Source organism: Salmo salar, chromosome 04, assembly GCF_965601325.2.
Source record: "Salmo salar chromosome 04, fSalSal1, whole genome shotgun sequence".
In the NCBI taxonomy this organism is placed as follows: domain Eukaryota; kingdom Metazoa; phylum Chordata; class Actinopteri; order Salmoniformes; family Salmonidae; genus Salmo; species Salmo salar.
Genome location: NC_138294.1, coordinates 23,054,744 through 23,080,518, shown reverse-complemented (window position 1 = coordinate 23,080,518; position 25,775 = coordinate 23,054,744).

Sequence of the window (25,775 nt, the reverse complement as noted above, 5' to 3'; positions counted from 1 at the left end):
CTCTGTCGCTATGCTGACACCCCCCCCCCCCTCCCCTCCTCCGTGTGGAACAAGACAGCGTGAGAGAGAATGTGTCACTGTCAGCCTAGACTTTAGACAGAGTTTCTTCCCGTTTGTGTCTGTGTCTGTATGAAAAGTTCGACGACGGGAAGGAGCTTAACTCTCCCGCTGGTTGTGGTGCGCGACGTGGAAACGTACGGATTTTTCAGTGGAGAAACAGAGTCTCTTCAGCGCACGTCTTTAGTTTTTCACCAGTGATCTGAAGCGCGTGGCGCTTTCGTGAAAGCTTAACTCTGTATGCACCGGAGTTATTGATTAGTAATTACCTGAGTTCAGGTGTTGTTATTAACCAGGGTTTGGGCATAAAGTCTATTAACGTTTGTCACGTATCTAAATTGTCCAGCATTACAGTCCGAAAAAATTGTTGTGTAAAATAATGTATTTAAAGTTCATAATGAGATGTACCCTAATAATGTGCAAAAATGCGTTGAAAAATATGGAGTTTGTAAATTAGGTCATATTGATCAAACAATATGCTAAATATAGTATTTTGAATGAAGGAGTTGTGTAACTCAATGTATTTTATTTAACATAGGCTACAAAATAATCTGATATAATTGGCACTAAATAGGCATACACAACCCACAGACGGTTAATAATTAATGTTCACATTTTTGTTTACCACAAACATATCTGTAATTATAGTGTACTGTTACTAATCTTTTTAACAAGATGTTGTTTGAAATCCCAGAAGAGAGAGGGAGGCTATCTACTGATGTGCAACAAAACCCTTTTCCCCTGACCTTGTCCAGGCACTGCTGATTCACCTGTGTGCTGTGTTAGAGAACATGGCAGGCGGTTCAAGACATGGATTATCATGATCTTTCACACAGGGGTGTCATGAACCCATTATTTTAGAGGCATTAAGTAGGTCTACATGAGGATGGAGGGGGGCTTGCCCCCTTGTTGAAGTTGGTGAATTGTGAATTTTCAAACATCTGCATTTCTTTCCCCCTGCGATATAGAGCAGGGGTGTAGGCATGGCCTGTGTCCCTCCAGGCCCACCCACTGGGGAGCCAGGCCATGCCTGGCCCAGCCAATCAGATTGAGCAAAAACCAAAAAATAATACATTATTATAAAATAAATACTCTATCTGGCTAGCTAATACCAACTTCATAACATTGCCAGGTGGCTAGTATTACAGATAAACAATACAACTTTATTTATTAATCAAGAAGGAAGCAATAGGCTACATAACTTGATCAAATTCATTTAAAAACATACCTCCTGCAAGTCCTGCCCATCACTGCAGGTAAAATCTAATTAAATGCTGTGTGTATCACTCAACACTCCTCTGATGCACGTTGGAAGGAACCCCTTACTAGGGAGAATAGGGTGTGTGTGTGTGGGGGGGGGGGGGGGGGGGTACTTGTTGCCTGACAGATCTTTTATCAATAATTTTGATAAAATATGGGCTTAAAATTAAGTTTATTAATTAATTTTACATCATAAAATTAAAAAAAACAAGACTAATCTGACGAGGCACATGCCCCCTATGGGCATGACGAGTCTGCTTTCACACATCAGTAGGGCCACATCTGATAATCAGTGACTGTAGGCTAATGAGTGATGTCATCTCAGTTGGGGGCCCCTCTGATGCATAGCTTGTCATTTTTGGGGGATTATTATCAAGGCCTATAGTTTAGTAGTCACAGTTACTGGCATAGCTAATGCAACATGGTCTCGTGATTTTGTGGTCACACATTGACGTTTGGGTGGTTTAGTGGAGCATTCACTTTTTGCAATGTCCTTGATGTGAGAAAGGTTGAGTTGAGAAAGGTTAAGTTGTACTCCATGTCATGCCAGGACATGAAACCCAAAGAGAGTCAATGGCTAATTATAATATGTATGGCTTTGGTAGGTTTTAATTTGATTTCAGTCCCACCCCAGGTTTTGAGGAAGCTGATGTGTGTATGGGGGCTCTTTTTCTGAATGCTGGCAGAGATGGAACAGGGCTCAGACTGAAGCTAATGGGTAGGGAGCTAGAGTAGTCCCATCACACACACACACACACACACACACACACACACACACACACACACACACACACACACACACACACACACACACACACACACACACACAGGCTAAGGAAAGAACCTGACACACACAAACAAACACACACGACCCTGTCTCTGTCTGCAATATCCTCTTAACTGTCCCGTAGTGGAAGATTCTCATCATCTTCAGTGTTTGAGTCTGAAACCACACAGACGCCAGGCCCTGCTGTGGTTATTAAAAATCTACATGTTTATTACGCCAGAGAGATGCTTTTCCTGCATTCTTTAGCAAGGCATTTTGGGAATACACCGGCACCCTCCTCGTAAACTCTGGAGTAACGAGGAAAAACACTGGTGAGAATAATAACTTGGGAGATTGCCTTTATAAGCCTGGATCGCCAAACCGCCCAATAGGGGGCCTGTAGCCCGACTCGTCTCAAACAGAGAAAATAAAGTATGCTTTATGTTTATTTAAATTGTTCCCTGATTTGTCTGCTCCCAAATGAGCATCGCTTATGACAAAGGGGAATGGGGAATCGGGCACAGATGTTTTTCTGCTCTCAACTATTGAAGGACAAGGGATAATTACCACGGTATCCACACTGTAAAGAAAGAAACACACACTCACTCTCACACACACACACACGTATATATCTTCTCCATTTTTTGCTGTGGCTGACAGTATTGTCCACAAAGGGCATTTGTTAGTTCTGCTTGGAGGATTACCCCCCCCCCCCACTTTATATCTCACACTTTTCTGGAAGTCTCTAGCCTCTCTATGATAGCGGTTTGCAGCTAGCCAACCACATAGTATTTTGTAGAACTGCTCTCTGCAACGAGACAATGCTGCCGGCCTGTTGAGCCAAACAATGATTGGAAAGGCCAGATATGTACAAAATAGAAAAGGCAACTGAGGAATTTCAATTGTGTCAGTTCAGGCACAATCATAGCGATACAACTGTAAGTCGCAGTGCGACAGTCTGTCAACAGATTTTTAAAGAGTTTGTAACATACACTTAATGACAAACAAGTCAAGTTAAAATATGGATATTGAAAATGAGCCAAAGAAGATTGAACTGTGTGTGTGTGTGGTGTGTGTGTGGTGTGTGTGTGTGTGTGTGTGTGTGTGTGTGTGTGTGTGTGTGGAAGTGTGTGTCTATGTTTGTGCGCGTGGGTGCGATTGCGTGCTTATGTATGTGTGTGTCTGTGTCCACACAATTGTGTGCATGTGTGTGTGTGTCAGGCTTATAACTATTTATATTCCTATCCAAGTGGAGAGACATTTGTTTTGTGTGTTTACTGGCATCAGCCAGGCAGAGTTCTTGGCCTCCTCTCCTCCTCTCCTCCGTCATGGATCTTTGCTTTTGCAATTCAGCAACTGTTGACAGCTTGGACTAGGCATGACGCTTCACACCAGATTTGCATCATCTAAAGGAAAACCACCTGATTGGAAATAAATATCAGATTAAACATTTCTACAGCTCTACGGCCTGCGCTCAACTGGTTACTGCCTTTATGGTGTTCGACATCAACAGCACTACTTTAGAATAGTTAGCTTAGGGAGCTAGAGAAAACACCATGGTAGAAGTTAGGATACTTGTATACTGTTGGAGAAATGACCAATTGGCAATAGTAATGAGGTAAGTTGTTGAGTAGAAAATAATCTAAAGTGAAGTTAGCCTCACATATGTCAATTTTCCATTTTTAATTGATTGTTTTTCCCTAATGGACTGCAGGTGGACATTACGGAGCAACCTTTCCTTAGATACTCAAAGTACAGTTGGCTATGAGCCACTATAAATAAATACTGTCGATAGCTGAAGCTTTTCGGGGCTACGGTAGATAAATGTTACGGGTGTTTGAAATATTATTTTGGACATCAGTATTGACTCATAACATTGTCTGCAGGGGCATAGAAATACAGATGAATGTGTCACAATGTCACCATGTTTCCTTCAGCTGGGAGTGATGATCAGCAGACGTCTGTTTCAGCTGTGCAGACACGCAAACACACACGCATGTACAGGCACACACACGCACACACATATACACACACACACACTACCAAGATTTTTTCCTTTCCCCCTGTGGTTTTGTTTAACTGAAAATATTATAATGGCATTTTAACACTTCCCATGTAGAAAGAATGAGCCAACTGATCTAACACAGAATATTATATCAAGGGTATAATGAAAGAAGAGTGGCTACAGTTTACACTGAATGCTCAGTTATTATCTGAATAGCTACAGTACAGTAGTTAGTCCATCACTTGACAGGCCTGTTCATTTGTAGACAATCATTGTCCAGACAGATTATTCATTATGTTGCCTGTTGTCCATCAAACTACTGGTAAGTCAGTAAACAACGAGGGTAAGACGTTAGAGACGTCTTCTACTGAACAAAATAGACACTTCATTATTGTCTGTCCTAATTAGCGATTAGCTGCACTGTAAACGTGGAAAACAGAAATCGTTGACAGATTGTTTATCTCAGCTATGGATGTATTATTTTTTAAAGAAATTTAAGATGCAATTAATATAAAATAAAGAGAGATTTGATAAATGTATTTACTTGTAGCTCTGTCTGTTCATGCTGTTGATGTGTGATTACGATGCAAAGTCAAGTTTCTCCCTGACAACTCCACCTCACCTCAGTGATTGGCCTGTCACCCTGGCTATGTTGTGTTATTAAACATGTCCTGTCTGTATGTGGATTTCAACAGGCATCTTTGCTATAGCCTGGTTAATCCAGTCTGAATACGTTCAGTTTCGTTTAACCAGGCTACATAAGGCTACCAAACCTAATTGCGCCTGATGTCAGGCAATTATATCTGACACAGTATCAGTCAATTATTGCAGATTATTTTTTAACAGGCAATTTAATGATTTCCTCTCCAACTGTGTGAGGGCCTCAACTGATGCTGCTACTCCTAACTCACAAATGGGTTCCCATGACAGGTTCATTCACCATCCCTGGCCAGTATACAGAGCATGATAGAATCATGTTACACAGCACAGCATGCTAGAATAAAAGAAAAGGCAGTACTTATGGTTGGACAAACAGTTATTTGAATAAGTAAACACAAAAAGCGGAATGAGTGAAATTTTTGAGGATGACAACAATGGTATTGCCAGTAAGAAAAAAACTACATGAAACAGAATTGTTTGAAAAATCCACTAACTAATTCCTAAATGCCCAAAGAGGAAGTGAGAAGCTGATCCATATCCTTCCCAGCCAATCGCAAGTCCGATCAACATGCGGTTGCCAAGAGAGTAAAAAAATCCCTAGCCTAACACTGCATTCAGTTCAGCCTCCTTCAAGGTAGCAGTGTGCAAAGCCGTGCAAATCCTCTACAATAGGCCTCCGTAAGTAGTCACACTTCCAAGCTGTATCACATCCGGCCGTGATTGGGAGTCCCATAGGGCGGCGCACAATTTACCCAGCGTCATCCGGGTTTGGCTAGGGTAGGACGTGAATGTAAATAAGAATTTGTTCTTAACGGACTTGCCAAGTTAAATAAAAGTTAAATAAAAAAATGTGCTAATAATAATAATTAAATATTGATCTGTTTACACTCAACTGCAAACTTTTTATGATGTTTATCTTCCACAGTCAGAAAGTATTGGTGGGACTTAATTGATTCATCTGTGAAAGTAATGTACACAAGTCTGAGGGAACAGGGTAAACTTACATGAGAAACATGAGAGCATCAGCTGTTCCGGACGACTGTGTGATCACACTCTCCGTAGCCGACGTGAGTAAGACCTTTAAACAGGTCAACATTCACAAGGCTGCGGGGCCAGATGGATTACCAGGACGTGTGCTCCGGGCATGTGCTGACCAACTGGCATGTGTCTTCACTGACATTTTCAACATGTCCCTGATTGAGTCTGTAATACCAACATGCTTCAAGCAGACCACCATAGTCCCTGTGCCCAAGAACACAAAGACAACCTGCCTAAATGACTACAGACCCGGAGCACTCGCGTCCGTAGCCATGAAGTGCTTTGAAAGGCTGGTAATGGCTCACATCAACACCATTATCCCATAAACCCTAGACCCACTCCAATTTGCATACCGCCCAAACAGATCCACAGATGATGCAATCTCTATTGTACTCCACACTGCCCTTTCCCACCTGGACTTAGCTAAGGAACCTGGGACTAAACACCTCCCTCTGCAACTAGATCCTGGACTTCCTGATGGGCTGCCCCCAGGTGGTGAGGGTAGGTAGCAACACATCTGCCACGCTGATCCTCAACACTGGAGCTCCCCAGGGGTTCGTGCTCAGTCCCCTCCTGTACTCCCTGTTCACCCACGACTGCATGGCCAGGCACGACTCCAACACCATCATTAAGTTTGCTGACGACACAACAGTGGTAGGCCTGATCACCGACAACGACGAGACAGCCTATAGGGAGGAGGTCAGAGACCTGGCCGGGTGGTGCCAGAATAACAACCTGTCCCTCAACGTAACCAAGACTAAGGAGATGATTGTGGACTACAGGAAAAGGAGCACTGAGCACGTCCCCATTCTCATCGACGGGGCTGCAGTGGAGCAGGTTGAGAGCTTCAAATTCCTTGGTGTCCACATCAACAACAAATTAGAATGGTCCAAACACACCAAGACAGTCGTGAAGAGGGCACGACAAAGCCTATTCCCCCTCAGGAAACTAAAAAGATTTGGCATGGGTCCTGAGATCCTCAAAAGGTTCTACAGCTGCAACATCGAGAGCATCCTGACCGGTTGCATTACTGCCTGGTACGGCAATTGCTCGGCCTCCGACCGCAAGGCACTTCAGAGGGTAGTGCGTACGGCCCAGTACATCACTGGGGCAAAGCTGCCTGCCATCCAGGACCTCTACACCAGGTGGTGTCAGAGGAAGGCCCTGAAAATTGTCAAAGACCCCAGCCACCCCAGTCATAGACTGTTCTCTCTACTACCGCATGGCAAGCGGTACCGGAGTGCCAAGTCTAGGACAAGCCATAAGACTCCTGAACAGGTAACCAAATGGCTACCCGGACTACTTTCATTGTGTGCCCCCCCCCCCCCCCCCCCCACTACTCTCTGTTTATCTTATATGCATAGTCACTTTAACTATACATTCATGAACATACTACCTCAATTGGCCCGACCAACCAGTGCTCCCGCACATTGGCTAACCGGACTATCTGCATTGTGTCCCACCACCCGCCAACCCCTCTTACTACGCTTCTGCTACTCTCTGTTCATCATATATTCATAGTCACTTTAACCATACCCACATTTACATACTACCTCAATAAGCCTGACTAACCTGTGTCTGTATATAGCCTCGCTACTCTTATTTTCAAAAGTCTTTTTACTGTTGTTTTATTTTTTTACTTACCTACACACACACACACACACACACACACACACACACACACACACACCTTTTTTATATATATATTTTTTTCCTTTTTTTTCTCGCACTATTGGTTAGAGCCTGTAAGTAAGCATTTCACTGTAAGGTCTACACCTGTTGTATTCAGCGCACGTGACAAATAACCTTTGATTTGATTTGATTGCATGAACTCTTGACCTGGGTACACTTGTAACATATAAATGTAAGCCTACACATAAACGTCAATGCAGGAATTCACACACACTCACACACACACACACACACACACACACACACACACACACACACACACACACACACACACACACACACACACACACACACACACACACACGCACATCTTAAATAGTTCACATTATTATAGAAGTCTGTCTGAGACCCATCGAGCAGCATCGGGCTTCTTTAATCATCCCTGCCGTTCTGACAGAGTGTTTCCCTCCTGCTCCCGCATCCTCAGACACTAGGCTGTAACCTGTCCAGCACACTGATTTACTCTGCTTGACGGGAGATTTACTGCCTAATACTGATGAAGTCAACACGCATGCAAATGAGCAAAGAAGAATGTTGGGCGATGGTTGGGGGTAGGGGGAGGGGAGGGGGTGGGGGGTCTTAGTTTACTGCCGACTTCAGAGATTGAGAAAGGAGCGAACTTGTTTGGGTTTTGACAGTTAGTGTGAAAAGCCAAGCCCAAGCAAACCAAGCACGGCCCCTCGTCACAATAAAATGAAATGCATGATATGATGTCTCTCAGATATCGATGTGGAGAAGGAAGGAGAGAGTTTGAATAATCATGGCCTTCTTGTCTCTTCTTCAGTGATGCTTGGCCGATGGATGGATGGCACGCTAGTCTGGGCTTTGGCTAGGCAGGAAGTGATGCGATGATTGGTGGAGCGAGTCTGTTTTTCAGATCCCCGTTGGAGCCTTTTATTAACCTAATTAATATTTCCTTTTGAATATCTCTGCATCCCTCCATCCTTCCATCAAAATTATTCCATCTCATCTCCCATATCAGACCAAATTCGAAATGAGGAGACCCCCTGCTGTCGGCCATTTTGTGAGTTTGAGGATAACATCGAGCTGGCTAAATTCCTCCATCGGCCTGGGGAGAGTCGAGGGAAGCACTGGAAGTCAAACTAAATGAAACCACACAGCTTGATGAGGGAGATCGTAAGAGGGAGTCCACAACTTCATGGCTTTCTTAATTGTTCCTTAACTGAATCCATCCATGTGCAGTCTAGCAACATATAAAGACCATAATATCACAAGTAGTGAAGTGAACATACCTCAGTCATTGTCTTCAAGCTCTGTGTTGGTTTATCCAATACTGGACTATGCAGCTGGAATTTTGAGTTTTATTGAACATTTTATTGCTAAAGTAGAGGAATAAAGAAAACGGTTGGTGCCCTTTACGAAAAATAAATATGTTTTATTTAAGCCGGGCTTGTAACATCAAGGCGATGTTGCACTATGCACTTAGGTAATGCACTATTGATGATACCACCAGACAAAACAGAACATATGAAACAAATGCAATCTAACAAGCCAGATAGTGGAAACTTGCAACTGACTGCAAAACAGTCCAATTCATTTTTGCATGGTGATGTTACTTGTTCATAAAACCACCTCATGAAACAATACAAAAATACAAGAAACAACTCCAAACAACCCCAAAATACCAGAAACGTCTCCACAAAAAAAGAAACACAGAAAACAACTCGAGACAACCGTTAAATAGCAGAAAATCCCCCATAATACCACAAACAGTCAAATGCCTTCCTGTATTTCTGATAGTACAATGTCATATAAAACTCTGATGTGTTGGATGGACGCAGACTCTCATTAAATATGTGCTTTTCATACTAAAACTCACAAACTATGTATGATAAATGGTTTTTCTACCCAGCGCTGTAATATGGTTTTCTGAAAGTAAAAATGACTTTCTATTGTGTCACGGACTGTGTGATAGTCAGAATAAATACTCCGTTTGATATCTTGCTTCTCTTATCCTCTGGTTTTCAATTCACCGTCCTGGACATTTTTTAAATTGGTTTCTGGTGCCCTGACTTATACACTCACAACCTCAGACTGGCTGTGGCTTTCAAGCCAAAGATGATTAAAAAAACGAAAGATCATCCTCTCTCTGTAATCCAAAGCATCTTCCTAGTACAGTATACATAATAACCCTTTATTCTGACATCTAGGATCCTTTTGTGCCCCTATTAGACAAAACCTTTTGTGCTTCTACCTCATTCAAATTTGGAGATAAGAGTACAGTTAGGATGAAATGTAAATGTATCAAAACATCGCTAGAAATATGACTATAGAATTATGTAGCAACATTTTAAGGAATATCACAAACTTAACCAGCAAAGCTTTTCAAGTGGGCCAGAAACTATCAAGCATCCTCAATCCATCCTTTTAGGTACATCGATGTCTGTCTGGAGATCCTAGGACCAGATTGATTGGCAGCAACATTTTGTATCTTAAGAAGAAGACATAAAGAGCTTGTCAGAGATACGGCTGTTCAGGCTGTTTTTCCCTCTCTAATGAAAGGCTAAGAAGCGGAGAGGAGCGGGGAGCGGGAGATGACAGGTTCCTGGGCCATGGCTGCCTGTCCTGTATGACAGAAGAAGATCATTCTGACAAGTTTCTACAAAGAGCCTGGATCAACAGAGCAGCCCCTGACTCGCTCTCTCTTTCTCACTCGCTCAATGGGCGATCGGCTTACTGACATTATGTAGATTGGGATTTTGGACAGTGTTGGACTAATGCTGTGCAAATCTGACAGAATGGACATGGGTGTCACGTGTGAGGACTTTCCGATAGTAGGAGTTCTTGGGATTTGAAGAGTGAGTGATTCAAGACAACAACTTTCACAACACCAGCCAACATCTCTAGGATTTACAGGTGTCAAAGGGGATGTGTGTCTGTGCAGGTTTCATTGCGGATCCACATGAAGTAGTCAGATGTGAGTGTGTACGCGTTTGATCTGCATGTGTGTGGGAGGTCTCTGTCCATAAACAAGGTGTCAGTTGTCATCTCTCTATAGATACTCATAGAAGTCCTCTCTGCTGTATTAATCTGTGTGATTCTGACTGAAGTCTGCTCATCTGTTCTCCAAGACACCTCTAACTGTCACAGTGTGTTGGTCCCACACTACAGATCATTCTTACTGAGCCCATAGTTGCGCAAAGATGTTTGGGGGTGTTGCAATTCTTTCGATGGGGGGGGGGGCAAAGATTTAAAAGAAATGTGTTGCCTTCACTACAGACGGCTGTATCGGTCCACAAACACAGGACTAGTAAAGACCCAGTGCACTACTTTTGTGAGAGAAAACAAATCCCCCCAAAAACGAATAATAATAATAATGAAAATATACAATTTTTTTCAGGGGGTGCTGCAACACCCGCAGCTTTTCTGCTGACTGAGCCTCAGGCATCTCAGTTCTATATGTCCAATGTCATATGATTCTGTGTCACATGAAGTCACCAAACAACACGCAGCTTGTTAACCAATCAAGCAGTGGAATCTTCTCACAGAGGTACACGCTCAGTTTGTATGTTGGGAACACAAAGTACAGCTAGCCCATAATGATACTCTACAGTACATACTGTACTTGAATACTTGAATACTCAGTAGCAAACTACAACACACAAAATATGAAGGCTGAAGTATATTGTGCTTTCCAAGTGAATTCCCCATACAATAAAACAAATAAATGTGTGATGAATCCCTGATGTCCTTGATGTTACCGTTGAACCTAAAACCGCTCCGCGCCTCGCCATAGAAGGGTCGTAACAGAAACCGCTCTGCCGCCTCGCAATAGAAGGGTCGTAACAGAAACCGCTCTGCCGCCTCGCAATAGAAGGGTCGTAACAGAAACCGCTCCGCGCCTCGCCATAGAAGGGTCGTAACAGAAACCGCTCTGCCACCTCGCAATAGAAGGGTCGTAACAGAAAGCGCTCCGCCGCCTCGCCATAGAAGGGTCGTAACAGAAACCGCTCCACCGCCTCGCCATAGAAGGGTCGTAGCAGAAACCGCTCCAACGCCTTTCCATAGAAGGGTCGTAACAGAAAGGAAAACTGAAATCTAGTTTTGGCTGACACTAACAAGCACAATCCTTCTCTGCCATCTTGTAGTATAAGAGAAATTGTGTTGAGAGGGAGAAAGAGACAGAGACAGAACGACAGAGTAAAGAGAGAAAAGAGAGCGAGAGATCAAGTTAACCTGGTCCAGAGGGAGTGAGAGGTTGAGGGCAAAGGAGAAGAGAGGTGAGGGGGAGGGTTGTCCATCCATCCGCCTTCAGAACATCCCCTCTCCACTGGTTCACAACAGGATGGATTGAGGGAGGAGAGGAGTGCAATATGAGGACAGGAGGATGGATGGAGGAGAGATAGAGGATAATAATTAACTCTCTCTCCCTTCTCCACTCACCTGAGAACCAGTGATTTAGTGGAGCTGGAAGAAGCTGACACAGGCGAGGAAAGAGGGAGAGGGGGAGAGAGGGAGAAAGGAACATAAAACTATGCCATCAAAAGCAACATAAAACTCAACATCCCAATTAGGATCTGGCTAAAAATACTTGAATCAGTTATCAAACCCATTGCTCTCTATGGTTGTGAGGTCTGTCGTCTACTCACCAACCAAGAATTCACAAAATGGGACAAATACCCAATTGAGACTCTGCTTGCAGAATTCTGACAAAATATACTTTGCTTACAACACAAAACCCTAAACAATGCACGCAGAGCAGAATTAGGACTAAACCCTCTAGTTATCAAAATCTAGAAAAGAGCTGGTTCTGGTGCTCTGTTCACAAACACAAACAGACCCCACAGACCCCACAGAGCCCCAGGACAGAAACACATTTAGACCCAACCAAATTATGAGAAAGCAAACGATAACTATTTGACACACTGGAAAGAATCAACCAAAAAACCGAGCAAATTGGAATGCTATCTGGCCCTAAACAGAGAGTACACAGTGGCAGAACACCTGAGCACTGAGGCTGACCCCAAATTAAGAAAGTCCTTGACTATGTACAGACTCAGTGAGCATAGCCTTGCTATTGAGAGAGGCCGCCATAGGCAGAAAAGAAGGCTATGTGCCAACTATCCACAAAATGAGGTGGAAAATGAGCTACATTTCCTAACCAAATGTATGACCAGATTAGAGACACATTTTTCCCACAGATCACACAGACCACAAAGAATTTGAAAACAAATCAAACATTGATAAACTCCCATACGTGTTAAGTGAAATACCGCAGTGTGCAATTACAGCAGCAAGATTTGTGGCCCGTTGCCATAAACAATGGCAACCATTGGAGCACAAACAAGCTATATTTATCTGTTTATTTTCCCTTTCATACTTCAACTATTTGCTCATTTGTTACAACAATGTACATAGCCAATAATATAACATTTGAAATGTCTATTATTTTAAAACTTTTGTAAGTGTAATGTTTACTGATTGTTTATTACCCTTGTTTATTGTCTATTCCATTTGCTTTGGCAATGTAAACATATGTTTCCCATGCCTATAAAGCCCTTTGAATTGAATTGAATTGAATTGAATTGAGAGAGAAAGAGAGAGAGAGAGAGAGAGAGAGAGAGTGGAAGAGAAGTGGAGAAGGCCTGGGAGACCATGGTGGTAGAGAGAGAAAATCTATCTCTGTTCTTCTCAGTTGGTTGTTATGACCTTTCTACTACAATGCTTCATTCCTTAGTGGAACATTCACAATTCACAGCCAGAGGTAGATATGTTAGGCAGTTTGAGCCAAATGAGGAGCGTGGGGACTCTGTACATTTTCAAAAAATCAACAACATAAATTGGACCATACAACACAAAACGAGACCACCTAATGTAGCTAGCTAACTCCCCCCACTGCGAGGGAATAGACAGCAATTTCAAACAACACACACACACGCGCTTCAATGTAACGTAAAACTAAAACGCCAGCTATTAAACGGCTGTCTGTCAGACCTTATCATCACAGAAGGGAAAAAGCCAAGGGATCCCTCATGCGCCCCATCCGTGTGCAGTAATTCCAAAGATAATTTGCCCTGATTGATGGTTGGTGTATGCAGGCCTGATGAATGGATAGCAGAGCAATGGCGCTTCCCTATCGTTGACCCAGATCAGGGGGTTATAACTCACATCCGGGCGCTGGCATCACGGTAAAATTGAAAGGTCACAGCTTTATTGGAATGTGTCAAGAGGACGGGAAATTGATAGAGATTGATAAGAAATATACTTTCTTGATTCTGTCAGTTAGTTTTGAATTTGCAATATTCCAAATGGATATGTTATGTTATGTAGGTCTGCTTGCTCTCTTTGCTCTGTGGTAAACTTGGTAAACTAACACAGAACCCAAACCGGCTGCGCCCGTGCGCCATCGTGCGCCATCGTGCACACATTTATTTTGTCCCCCACACCAAACGCGATCACGACACGCAGGTTAAAATATCAAAACAAACTGAACCAATTACATTAATTTGGGGACAGGTCGAAAAGGTTTAAAAATTGATGGCAATTTAGCTAGCTAGCTTGCACTTGCTAGCTAATTTGTCCTACTTAGCTAGCTTGCTGTTGCTAGCTAATTTGTCCTGGGATATAAACATTGAGTTCTTATTCTACCTGAAATGCCCAAGGTCCTCTACTCCGACAATTAATCCACACATAAAACGGTCAACCGAATCGTTTCTAGTCATCTCTCCTCCTTCCAGGCTTTTTCTTCTCTGGACTTAATATTGCGATTGGCAACTTTCATAAATTAGGTGCATTACCGCCACTGACCTCGTTCGTTTTCAGTCACCCACGTGGGTATAACCAATGAGGAGATGGCACGTGGGTATCTGCTCCTATAAACCAATGAGGAGATGGGAGAGGCAGGACTTGCGGCGCGATCTGCATCACAAATAGAACTGACTTCTATTTTAGCTCTTGGCAACGCAGACGCACGTTGGTGCGCACGAGCAGTGTGGATGCAATAGTTGAATAATATAGATGTCTACATTTATTTTACAATGCTCGCGCACACAATGTGAGCGGTGTAGCCAGGGTATAACAGGCTGACTACACCACTCGCGTCGTGTGCGCGAGCGTTGCAAAATACATTTAGAAATAACGACTAAATGTTTATATCCCAGGACAAATTAGCTAGCAACAGAAAGCTAGCTAAATTAGAGAAATTAGCTAGAAAGTGCAAGCTAGCTAGCTAAATTACCATAAATGTTTCATGCTTTTCGATCTGTCCCCAAATTAATATAATTGGTTCAGAATTTGTTTAGATATTTTAACCTGCGTGTCGTGATCGCGTGTGGTGTGAGGGGACAAAATAAATGTATGCACGATGGCGCACGCGCGCAGCCGGTTTGGGTTCCGTGTAAGACTTCCCTAGTTTGATGGGAGTTTGTTCATGTTTATTAATAATAATGCAGAATCTGTCCACCAGAAGCTCATGCTCTTGCTCTTCAAATAACGAGTTAAGGCATCAAAATGAACTACTTCAAGGCAATTTGACATTCAAATGTGACTTTATAATATTAATATGTGGTTTATAAATATTCCATACACATTCAGTATGTCATGTATGTTAGCGCAAGTTTATACAAACTAGATAAATTCCATGGGCAAAATACTCACAGGTAGGTAACATTTTCCAGACAGATGCTTACCATTCATATTTGATAAATCAGGATTACATATCCATACAACACCAACACCTGGTACCACCATAGACGATATCTATATTTATCTACCTGGTACCACCATAGACTATATCAATATGTATCTGCCTGGTACCACCATAGACTATATCTATATTTATCTACCTGGTACCACCATAGGCTATATCAATATGTATCTGCCTGGTACCACCATAGACTATATCAATATGTATCTACCTGGTACCACCATAGACTATATCTATATTGATCTGTCTGGTACCACCATAGACTATATCAATATGTATCTACCTGGTACCACCATAGACTATATCTATATTTATCTACCTGGTACCACCATAGACTATATCAATATGTATCTAACTGGTACCACCACAGACTATATCTATATTTATCCGCCTGGTACCACCATAGACTATATCAATATGTATCTACCTGGTACCACCATAGACTATATCTATATTGATCTGCCTGGTACCACCATAGACTATATCAATGTGTATCTACCTGGTACCACCATAGACTATATCTATATTGATCTGCATGGTACCACCATAGACTATATCAATATTTATCTACCTGGTACCACCATAGACTATGTCTATCTACCTGGTACCACCATAGACTACATCAATATTTACCCTTCAATGTTCTCTTTTTTTTTTGTAGAACATTGTCTCTGCAAAACCTTTCGGATAAGATTGTTACCTTGTAGAACAGTTTGAAGGTGTAATTTCCCCTCAGTGTTTCCAAGGCTATTTCGTGACCTGCTAGTATTTTCTTCCAGAGGGGCATCTTTATCCTCATATCCACCTTAAAACACAGCATAAAACACAGCATATATGCTTACTATTGTATCCCCTATAGCCAGGTTTGACTTTGATTTGGCTCCTCACTTGTTTGCGTTCAGTTCAGAGCCAAGGGACGGAGAGAGCAAAATATTGTTTATCATCTTCTCCTCTCTACCTCTCCACCTCTCCTCCTCTCCTCCTATCCACACAGCTAAAGTCCACAGCCGGTAAACAACTCCAGAACACGATGGAGAACCACTGTATGAATCTCCATGTGAAGATACTGGTTGAAGGTTTGAAGCCGTTTCTATTTGATAGCGAGATTGTCCACAGGAGACTACCTCTATTCTATTTGAGATCTACTGTGAGTGAAAATTCTGCCGTTTTATGAAGATAGAAACACACAGTTCAGTTAACCTAAAGTCATCCACATCTATTTTAACTATATAGTTGATGCTACTGTTTATCAACTTTACTTAGACCTCTATTTTCCCCTTATGTCAAATGCTTTCCTATATTCACAATGTACTATGAGCTGTTGAAAAACATCCAAGTCAGCAAAGAAAGAATAAACTTTTCCTTTGGCGTTTGGAGATGATTGCATATACAGTAAGCACAAATAAGAGTGCCAAGTAATCACACATGCATGCACCTCCTCTCAAATTGGGTGCAGAAATGCTTGTGAAATACCTCTCCAGCCCCCATTTCAGTGTGAGGTGTGGTGGAGATGAGGCGGGAGGCAAACATGAAAAAATACTACTAAAACCAGTGGCTAAATCAGGTGCCAGGGAGAGAGAGAGGTGAGTCGACTGTGCCAGGATATGTGGAACAAACAATGGCGAGAGAGAGCGAGAGAGAGGTGAGGGAGAAAGGAGAGGTGAGAGTGAGAGAGAAAGGAGAGGTGAGGGGAGAGAGATAGGAGAGGTGAGAGGGAGAGAGAAAGGAGAGGTGAGGGGGAGAGAGAAAGGATAGGTGAAGGGAGAGAAAGGAGAGGTGAGGGAGAGAGAGAAAGGATAAGTGAGGGGAGAGAAAAAGGAGAGGTAAGGGAGAAAGGAGAGGTGAGGGAGAAAGGAGAGGTGAGGGGAGAGAGAAAGGAGAGGTGAGAGGGAGAGAGAAAGGAGAGGTGAGGGGGAGAGAGAAAGGAGAGGTGAGGGGAGAGAGAAAGGAGAGGTGAGGGAGAAAGGAGAGGTGAGGGGAGAGAGAAAGGAGAGTTGAGGGGAGAGAGAAAGGAGAGGTGAGGGGAGAGAGAAAGGAGAGGTGAGGGAGAAAGGAGAGGTGAGGGGAGAGAGAAAGGAGAGGTGAGGGGAGAGAGAAAGGAGAGGTGAGGGGAGAGAGAAAGGAGAGGTGAGGGGAGAGAGAAAGGAGAGGTGAGGGGGTGAGAGAAAGGAGAAGTAAGCGGGTGAGAGAGAGGAGAGGTGAGGGGAGAGAGAAAGGAGAGCTGAGGGGAGAGAGAAAGGAGAGGTGAGGGGTGAGAGAGAGACCTCTGACTCTCCCCTCACCCTCACCCTACAGCCCCACACCGAGGTGGTCTGGAGTCTGGATAAGAAGTGTGTAATTTTGCAGAGGTGGCTAGACTACGCAGATGATCCAGCATAAACAGCTGGGTTTCTCTGCTCTGCAGCACCGGGAGAAAAAACTGACTGGGAGGACACGGGAGAGAGAAAAAGGTGACAATGGTGTGTGTGAGTGTGTATGTGACCATTTGTGCGTACACGCAGGTGTGTGTGTGTGTGTGTGTGTGCGTGCGTGCGTGTGCACCTGTGTGTGTGTACATGAGAGAGATGTCAAGGCGGTGCTCCCAGCCCCAGTGCCGATGGTAATCCAACTGATTAAACGTCTGTGGCGAGCTGCTCGGTGACAAAGAGCTGCATTCTAGGGGAAGGTGCAGACATTGGCCCTATGTAAATGGGAAGTATTTGTATTCATTGGTTGGGAACTGAGGAGAAGGAAAGAAATAGTGAAATAGTCCCCCACGGGTGATTTTGACTAGTGAGGGCGCTTTTGAGGTGCTTCATGCCTCCAAATGAGGCTTTTTCTCGCTAACAGAGTAAAGTTGCAGGTCCTCTTTCATGCTTTTCAAAAGTTTTTCTCCCTCGTCTCGTTGAGAAGTCGCTGAACTGTGCTCAGTGGTTTTGTTCTTGCACGGAGGGAAGGGTTGACGAGATAATGATATGAAATGTAGATGTCGCTTGAGATGCATATTTCCCCTTTTAGTACATCATATGTAATATATCCACGAATCAAAAGTCAGAACTTATAATTCAATTTCTACTTCTCTGCTTTTTCTAATTTGGAGTCTGTTGGGACATTTGAAACCCCCTGACCAGGAGAGCTCAGTAGAAACAGGGATTATTGTTGGCATAATGTTTTCTATTACTCCTATGTTTTATTCATAAGGTGCTCGCTCGGCTAGGGCTCAGGCCCCTTTTTAACGAGGTGGGGGAGTCTGCTGACTGTAATTTAAAGAATACATCAGCATTAGGATATCGCTGGTGGTCAAACAATCTCATCCGCGGCACTACTATTTAGAAGCAGTCGTTCTCACTTCTCCGGTGTAATACCTCTAGACCTGGGAGAACAGAGTTGCATGGGAAAGATTGATAATCCGTGTGAATACCGTACACGGGAGTGTTCTACTCATGAAAGAAAACGAATTGGCTCTTTTCTCCAACTCTCCAAACGTTAAACATGAATCTGAAGCTCTTTTGCCAACTGTAAATGATCAGTGAAAGGTTATTTCAAGTTTATAAAAATGTTAGATAATTAGTCAATCGTTTTTGGCTGTACTACATTTTTATATATGATTGAACTTTTTATTTATTATCAAAGCAAATCATGAATTCTTGTTTAATTCCAACGTACAGATAATCATTCAAATGTACACGTGCCAGTGTACATACAACATGTTGGGATTCTTATAAATGCCATCTATATTAGAACAAGCTCGCAGGCAACATTCATGTATATCAATCTAAAATAAATGCTTGGGTCTGTAATACAAATTAGAATTCATAATGTACATGACTGGAGTCTTTGGACGTGAATGAGGTTATATTTCACTTGAAAACTACACATGTTAATGTTAGTACTGTATTATAAATAATATACATTATGTGTTCTCAGTATCTGTGTATAGTGAAACAGATATACACTAAAATTAATATGGTTTGCAGGTATGTCTGGGGTTTGCTTGTAAATTAGGTTTCTATATATTTCATATTTGCCTGGTTAAATAAATACATGAATAACTCAAGGTATCCTGAGGGATGTAGAGTGAATACATTTGCTCTGTAATCATTTATGAGAGGGACTATACATTTACAAACATGTTGATATTGCCAACTAATTAGAATACATTTTGTGCTTCACGTACATTATATCAAATCCGCAAAATCTTGTCAACATCCACACACACACACACACACACGAACACACACACACACACGAACACACACACAAACACACACACACGAACATGCACGCTGGTGGTTGCAAACACATTTAAACAAGAGGCAGTCGCATTGCAATCACACAGCCAGAAGAGGACTGGCCACCCCTCAGAGCCTGGTTCCTCTCTAGGTTTCTTCCTAGGTTCCTGCCTTTCTAGGGAGTTTTTTTCTAGCCACCAAGCTTCTATATCTGCATTGCTTGCTGTTTGGGGTTTTAGGCTGAGTTTCTGTATAAGCACTTTGTGACATCTGCTGATGTAAAAATGGCTATGTTTTATTGAAATTGGATTGAGAGGCGTTTAGAGACTTTACAGTTTTGTTCAATCACTTTGGAAACATTTTCAGATGTAAGTGGTATAAGTAGTATGGGGTTTAACACGTCTTTCACCCCTGAGTCCTTCATGCAAAATCAAAGTTTTCTGTGAAATACCATGAGAACATTCAGCTTAGTCACCAATACATCAGATAATGATGGGCTCACCATTTAGTCATTTTAACTACCATTTAATCCAATAACAAAAAATACAAGATACACATTTCAAAACTGTTCTTTTCGAGGGTGTTGAATAGAAAGAATAGTAGATGGTAAATATCATTTTCCATACAGTATTTTACTATAAATTGAGTGGCATTTTTTTTAAATCCAATGGCAGGTTGTGAGCATGTTGAGAAATATGTCAGTCTACGCAGCACAAATCATCAGAAATAGGGGTATTATAAAGCGGTTGGCTTTATGAGGTAAAAATATGATTGTTGTGGTTGTTGTTGTTGTGGTGGTTGTGGTTGTGGTGGTTGTTGTGGTGGTTGTCGTGGTTGTGGTGGTTGTTGTTGTTGTGGTTGTGGTTGTGGTGGTTGTGGTTGTGGTTGTGGTTGTGGTTGTGGTGGTTGTGGTGGTGGTGGTGGTTGTGGTGGTTGTGGTGGTGGTGGTGGTTGTGGTGGTGGTTGTGGTAGTGGTTGTGGTGGTTGTGGTGGTTTTGGTGGTGGTTGTGGTGGTTGTGGTGGTGATTGTGGTGGTTGTGGTGGTTGTGGTGGTTGTGGTGGTGGTGGTTGTTGTTGTGGTTGTGGTTGTGGTTGTGGTTGTGTGTCACGTCCTGACCAGTAGAGGGTGTAGTTGGGTCAGGACGTGGCAGAAGGGAGTGTGAGTGTTTTATTGTTTCATTGATTTTTGGCCGTGTGACTTCCAATCAGGCACAGCTGTAGAGGGTTGTGGTTGATTGGGAGTCACACATAAGTTGCCTACGTTTCCTTTGTGTGGTGTGGGTAATTGTGCTTGTCAATGTGGTTGCACCTGATAGGACTGTGTTGGCTGTCAGTTTCCTTGTTTTGTTTGTTATAGTGTTCTTTCTAATTAAATTGAAAGATGAATACTAACTCCGCTGCATTTTGGTCCATTCCTGAAGGCAGCCCTTACAGAATTACCCACCAAACAAGGACCAAGCAGCGGAAGAGGAAGGAGCAGCGACAGGAGAGAAAAAGGGAGGAATGGACATGGGAGGACGTCCTGGATGGCAAGGGAGCCTACACCTGGGAAGAGATCCTGGCCGGAAGGGATCGCCTCCCATGGGAACAGGTGGAGGCACTCAGGAGAGTGGAGGCAGCTGGACAGAGGAACCATCGGGAACGTTACGCTGGAACACGGTTGGCTAGGAAACCCGAGAGGCAGCCCCAAGATTTTTTTTGGGGGGGGCACACGGGTAGCTTGGCCAGGCCAGGGAAGAGCCGTAAGCCAGCTACCCGTGACTACAGGGAGGTGCAATTGAGGTGGAGGGCGCCATGTTACGCTGTGGTACGCACCATCTCGCCGATACGGACGCACAGCCCAGTTCGCCCAGTACCAGCGCCCCGCAGGTGCCAGGGCAAGGGGAGCATCGAGCCGGAAGGGGTGATGCCAACCCTACAATCAAGACCGCCAGCGCGCCATTTCGGTCCGGTGTTTCCCGCCAGACGCACTAGCATGGAGGTGCGTGTCTCCGGGCTGGCACGTCCTATACCAGCCCCACGCATCAGGAGTCTAGTGTGTCAACCCAGCCTCGCCAGTCAACAGTCACCAGAGCTGCCCGCCAGTCAACAGTCGCCAGAGCTGCCCGCCAGTCAACAGTCGCCAGAGCTGCCCGCCAGTCAACAGTCGCCAGAGCTGCCCGCCAGTCAACAGTCGCCAGAGCTGCCCGCCAGTCAACAGTCGCCAGAGCTGCCCGCCAGTCAACAGTCGTCAGAGCTGCCCGCCAGTCAACAGTCGTAAGAGCTGCCCGCCAGTCAACAGTCGTCAGAGAGGTCAGACTGCGCTGAACTGCCGGAGTGGCCAGACTGCGCTGAACTGCCGGAGTGGCCAGACTGCGCTGAACTGCCGGAGTGGCCAGACTGCGCTGAACTGCCGGAGTGGCCAGACTGCGCTGAACTGCCAGAGTGGCCAGACTGCGCTGAACTGCCAGAGTGGCCAGACTGCGCTGAACTGCCAGAGTGGCCAGACTGCGCTGAACTGCCAGAGTGGCCAGACTGCGCTGAACTGCCAGAGTGGCCCGCCTGCCCTCCGGCCCAGCCCGAGGTGCCCTCCTGCTCTCCGACCCAGCCCGAGGGGCCCTCCTGCCCTCCGGCCCAGCCCGAGGGGCCCTCCTGCCCTCCGGCCCAGCCCGAGGGGCCCTCCTGCCCTCCGGCCCAGCCCGAGGGGCCCTCCTGCCCTCCGGCCCAGCCCGAGGGGCCCTCCTGCCCTCCGGCCCAGCCCGAGGGGTCCTCCTGCCCTCCGGCCCAGCCCGAGGGGCCCTCCTGCCCTCCGGCCAAGCCCGAGTGGCTCTCCAGTCCTCCGGTCCAGCCCGAGTGGTCTGTCTGCCAGGGTCAGCCCGAGTGGCCCGTCTGCCCGGCGCAGCTATCGGCGCCACCAAAGTGGGCGACGCCGAAGGTGGAGCGAGGTCCACGTCCTGCACCTGAGCCACCTCCAGGATAGGTGGGTTGGGGAGGGAGGGTGTAGCACAGTGCCGTCGGTGACGGCAGCCACCCTCCCTTCCCTCCCTTATTGTTTAGGTGTTCCTTTTTGTTGGGGATTTTCTTGTGTTTTCCTTTTTTAGGTGCATCCCGGGGTCTGCACCTTGAGGGGGGGGTACTGTCACGTCCTGACCAGTAGAGGGTGTAGTTGGGTCAGGACGTGGCAGAAGGGAGTGTGAGTGTTTTATTGTTTCATTGATTTTTGGCCGTGTGACTTCCAATCAGGCACAGCTGTAGAGGGTTGTGGTTGATTGGGAGTCACACATAAGTTGCCTACGTTTCCTTTGTGTGGTGTGGGTAATTGTGCTTGTCAATGTGGTTGCACCTGACAGGACTGTGTTGGCTGTCAGTTTCCTTGTTTTGTTTGTTATAGTGTTCTTTCTAATTAAATTGAAAGATGAATACTAACTCCGCTGCATTTTGGTCCATTCCTGAAGACAGCCCTTACATTGTGGTTGTGGTTGTGATGATTGTTTTGGTGGTGGTTGTGGTGGTGGTGGTTGTGATTGTTGTTGTGGTTGTGGTTGTTGTGGTTGTGTAAATAAATGTTTTATTTTTTAAATTTGATATGTTGTCTTCCTCTTTTAACTGTGTGTGTGCCTGTGTGTGTAGGAGTGAGGTAAAAGGTTGTGTTCAGGTACAGTATTATTAATGTGTTTCTATTGATCAGACCAGAGGCGGTGGTGTGGTGAAGGAGACCAACCTACTGCCTGCAGCCTCCCCACAGAGCTACAGAGCCATATGTCATGCTGTTTGACCACACCATGTACTACTACTGATTCTCCTCCTGCCTCCCAAGATGTGGGGTTGGGGGTGGAGGGGTGAGGGGGGTCTGAATGTGTGTATGTTGTGTGTGTGTGTGTTGGGCATGTGTGAAGTATGTGTTCAACAAGGTTCACCTACAGGTTTCTTGGTGGTGGAAGTGGCACAAAGCTTGAATTATTTATCAGAAACACATACGCTTTCCCACTCTGGTGTCCTCAGATCAATTGCTGTTGCAATGAAACCGAATTACGGTTGGATTCCCACAGTTTTGGATTGCAAATGTTTGCTGCTTTTATATAAAATGGAGCAATGGTCATACATTAAGTTCTGGAATCAGAATTGACTCCCAATGAGCACAACCAACTCTGGTGCCTATCTGAAAATACTTCTGTCTTCTAGCTGTATCAAATATCTTCTATTCCAATCAAAGTGTCAATAAAAGCCTTTTGACTTGTGTATTTAATTGCATGTCATCTATCAATAATGGTAATAAGTCATGATAAATGAAAGAACATCTGTGGCGGAACAGAATCCTTTTCAACACGATCACACAGCTGTGTGTGAGGGTGTGAGGGTGTGTGTGAGACTGCTTAATCGAATGCATTTTAACACATCACACACATTTACTCCTGAGCCTGACAAATCAAAAAATGTCAACATCACACCATTACCCATTACCTGAAAAACGACGACTGCGTATTGGAACGGACCTGCAGTATCCACCTCTAGCCTGGGGATTAATCATTAAAACAACATGGGACAGCTGGTAAAATTTCCCCCAGAGTACCTTCTCCCACTCTAACACTCATCACCCTGAGTACAGCCTGAATAATGCTGGTCACTTACAGTAGAGTATGTGGAGCTTGACTTGTCACAGCCACTGCCTGCCTGCCTTTGGTGAGCGTCTAATAGTGGCATATGGAGATGATCTTTGTCAGCCATGCCAGCTCCAGTCCTCTCAGCTGTCACGCCACGACTGAAGTTGTAGTCGTCAATCTTCCCACGCCCCTTCCACCTCTCCACAGTCAAGAGCTGTCAGGCTGGCTTTCCTACAACGGGGGAGGATGCTTTACACTCTACTCACCACACACACACACACATGTGGATGAGTTGGCACACACACACACACACACACACACACACACACACACACACACACACACACACACACACACACACACACACACACACACACACACACACACACACACACACACACACATTTACACACCACTCTCCCTGCAATGCTCAAGCTGTGGGGCTAGAGGAGGAGGAGGACTGTGATGGACTCTCTCTCTCTCTCTCTCTCTCTCTCTGTGAACTCCAAAGTCCTTCCAGCGATGGATGTCACCCTGGTGGAGCCCCCGGGGGAGTCCGTGAGGTAGACCTCCAGCACCTGTCAGGAGGCCATCTCTCTCTCTCTCTCTCTCTCTCTCTCTCTCTCTCTCTCTCTCTCTCTCTCTCTCCTGGGGCAGTGGCATCTCTTACTTCACCATCACTCTACTTCCTCCTTTTTCTTTCTCTCCAAACTGGGCCTGTCACTCTCTCATCTCCCAGTTCATTACCTGGGTTGTGGCTTGTGACATTGACAGCTCCTGGGTGGTCCCCCCCTCTCTCTCTCTCACACACACACACACACAGACACACACACACACACACACACACACACACACACACACACACACACACACACACACACACACACACACACACACACACACACACACCACACACACACACACACACACACACACGTGTATCAGTGACAGTGGGGGTACAGGGGGGAATAGGGAATCTTAATGAAGGCCGCACGGCCCTCACCACTCTTGTAACTATCCTACTGTAAAGGAGAGGGTCGTCACACACTCATACATATGTTCTCCATATATGGAATGTATAGTTTCATTTCATGTCACATTCACTATAGTAACTGTCAAACTTCTCACCTTTTTGGACGTAGCAACAAGTAATTCCCCATCCACAGTCAATGTTTTCTTCCTCGATACTAACGCTAAATAACCCATTCTTTCTTTCTCTGGCCTCTCTCATCCCTAGTTACTATCCTCATTCTCTTATCCTGCCGACACAGTGTGTCTGGCTTGGGTGACCTCTCCTTCTCTTCCTCTTTCTCTCGGTCTCTCCCTCTGTCAGGCTGCCTGCCTCTGATAGATCTGTCAGTCATCGCTGGACTAAACCCAGCCAGATGTCGCTCAGTCAGGTGTGAACAAAACAACAGCACAATACCATGGTATCTACAGGTCAGCTCAGAGTTAGACAGTACCACACCATTCAACATCATGCAGTGAGGTCTGGAAGACTACTGCATTATGACAACACACCACTACGTATAGAATATTCCATTCTTCTAAACTATACAGTCATACAGTATCTGTTGACCAATGTGCAGTCAGTTCCGTACATGTTCTACAGGTGTAGGATCTTAATTTTATATTTTTTGTTGCTGACGATTTTCCAGGAAATGCAGATGAGCTTCTGGATTTACATAAATTCACTGAAAACCCACACTAACACACGGTTATGTTAACAGTATTGCACTTTTCACGTAGCCTACTATTGTCCAGCTAATAGCCCAACCACTGATCAAGCAACATTATGGACTAAACATTCATATCCTGTTGCTGCAGGATTATTTTGTTA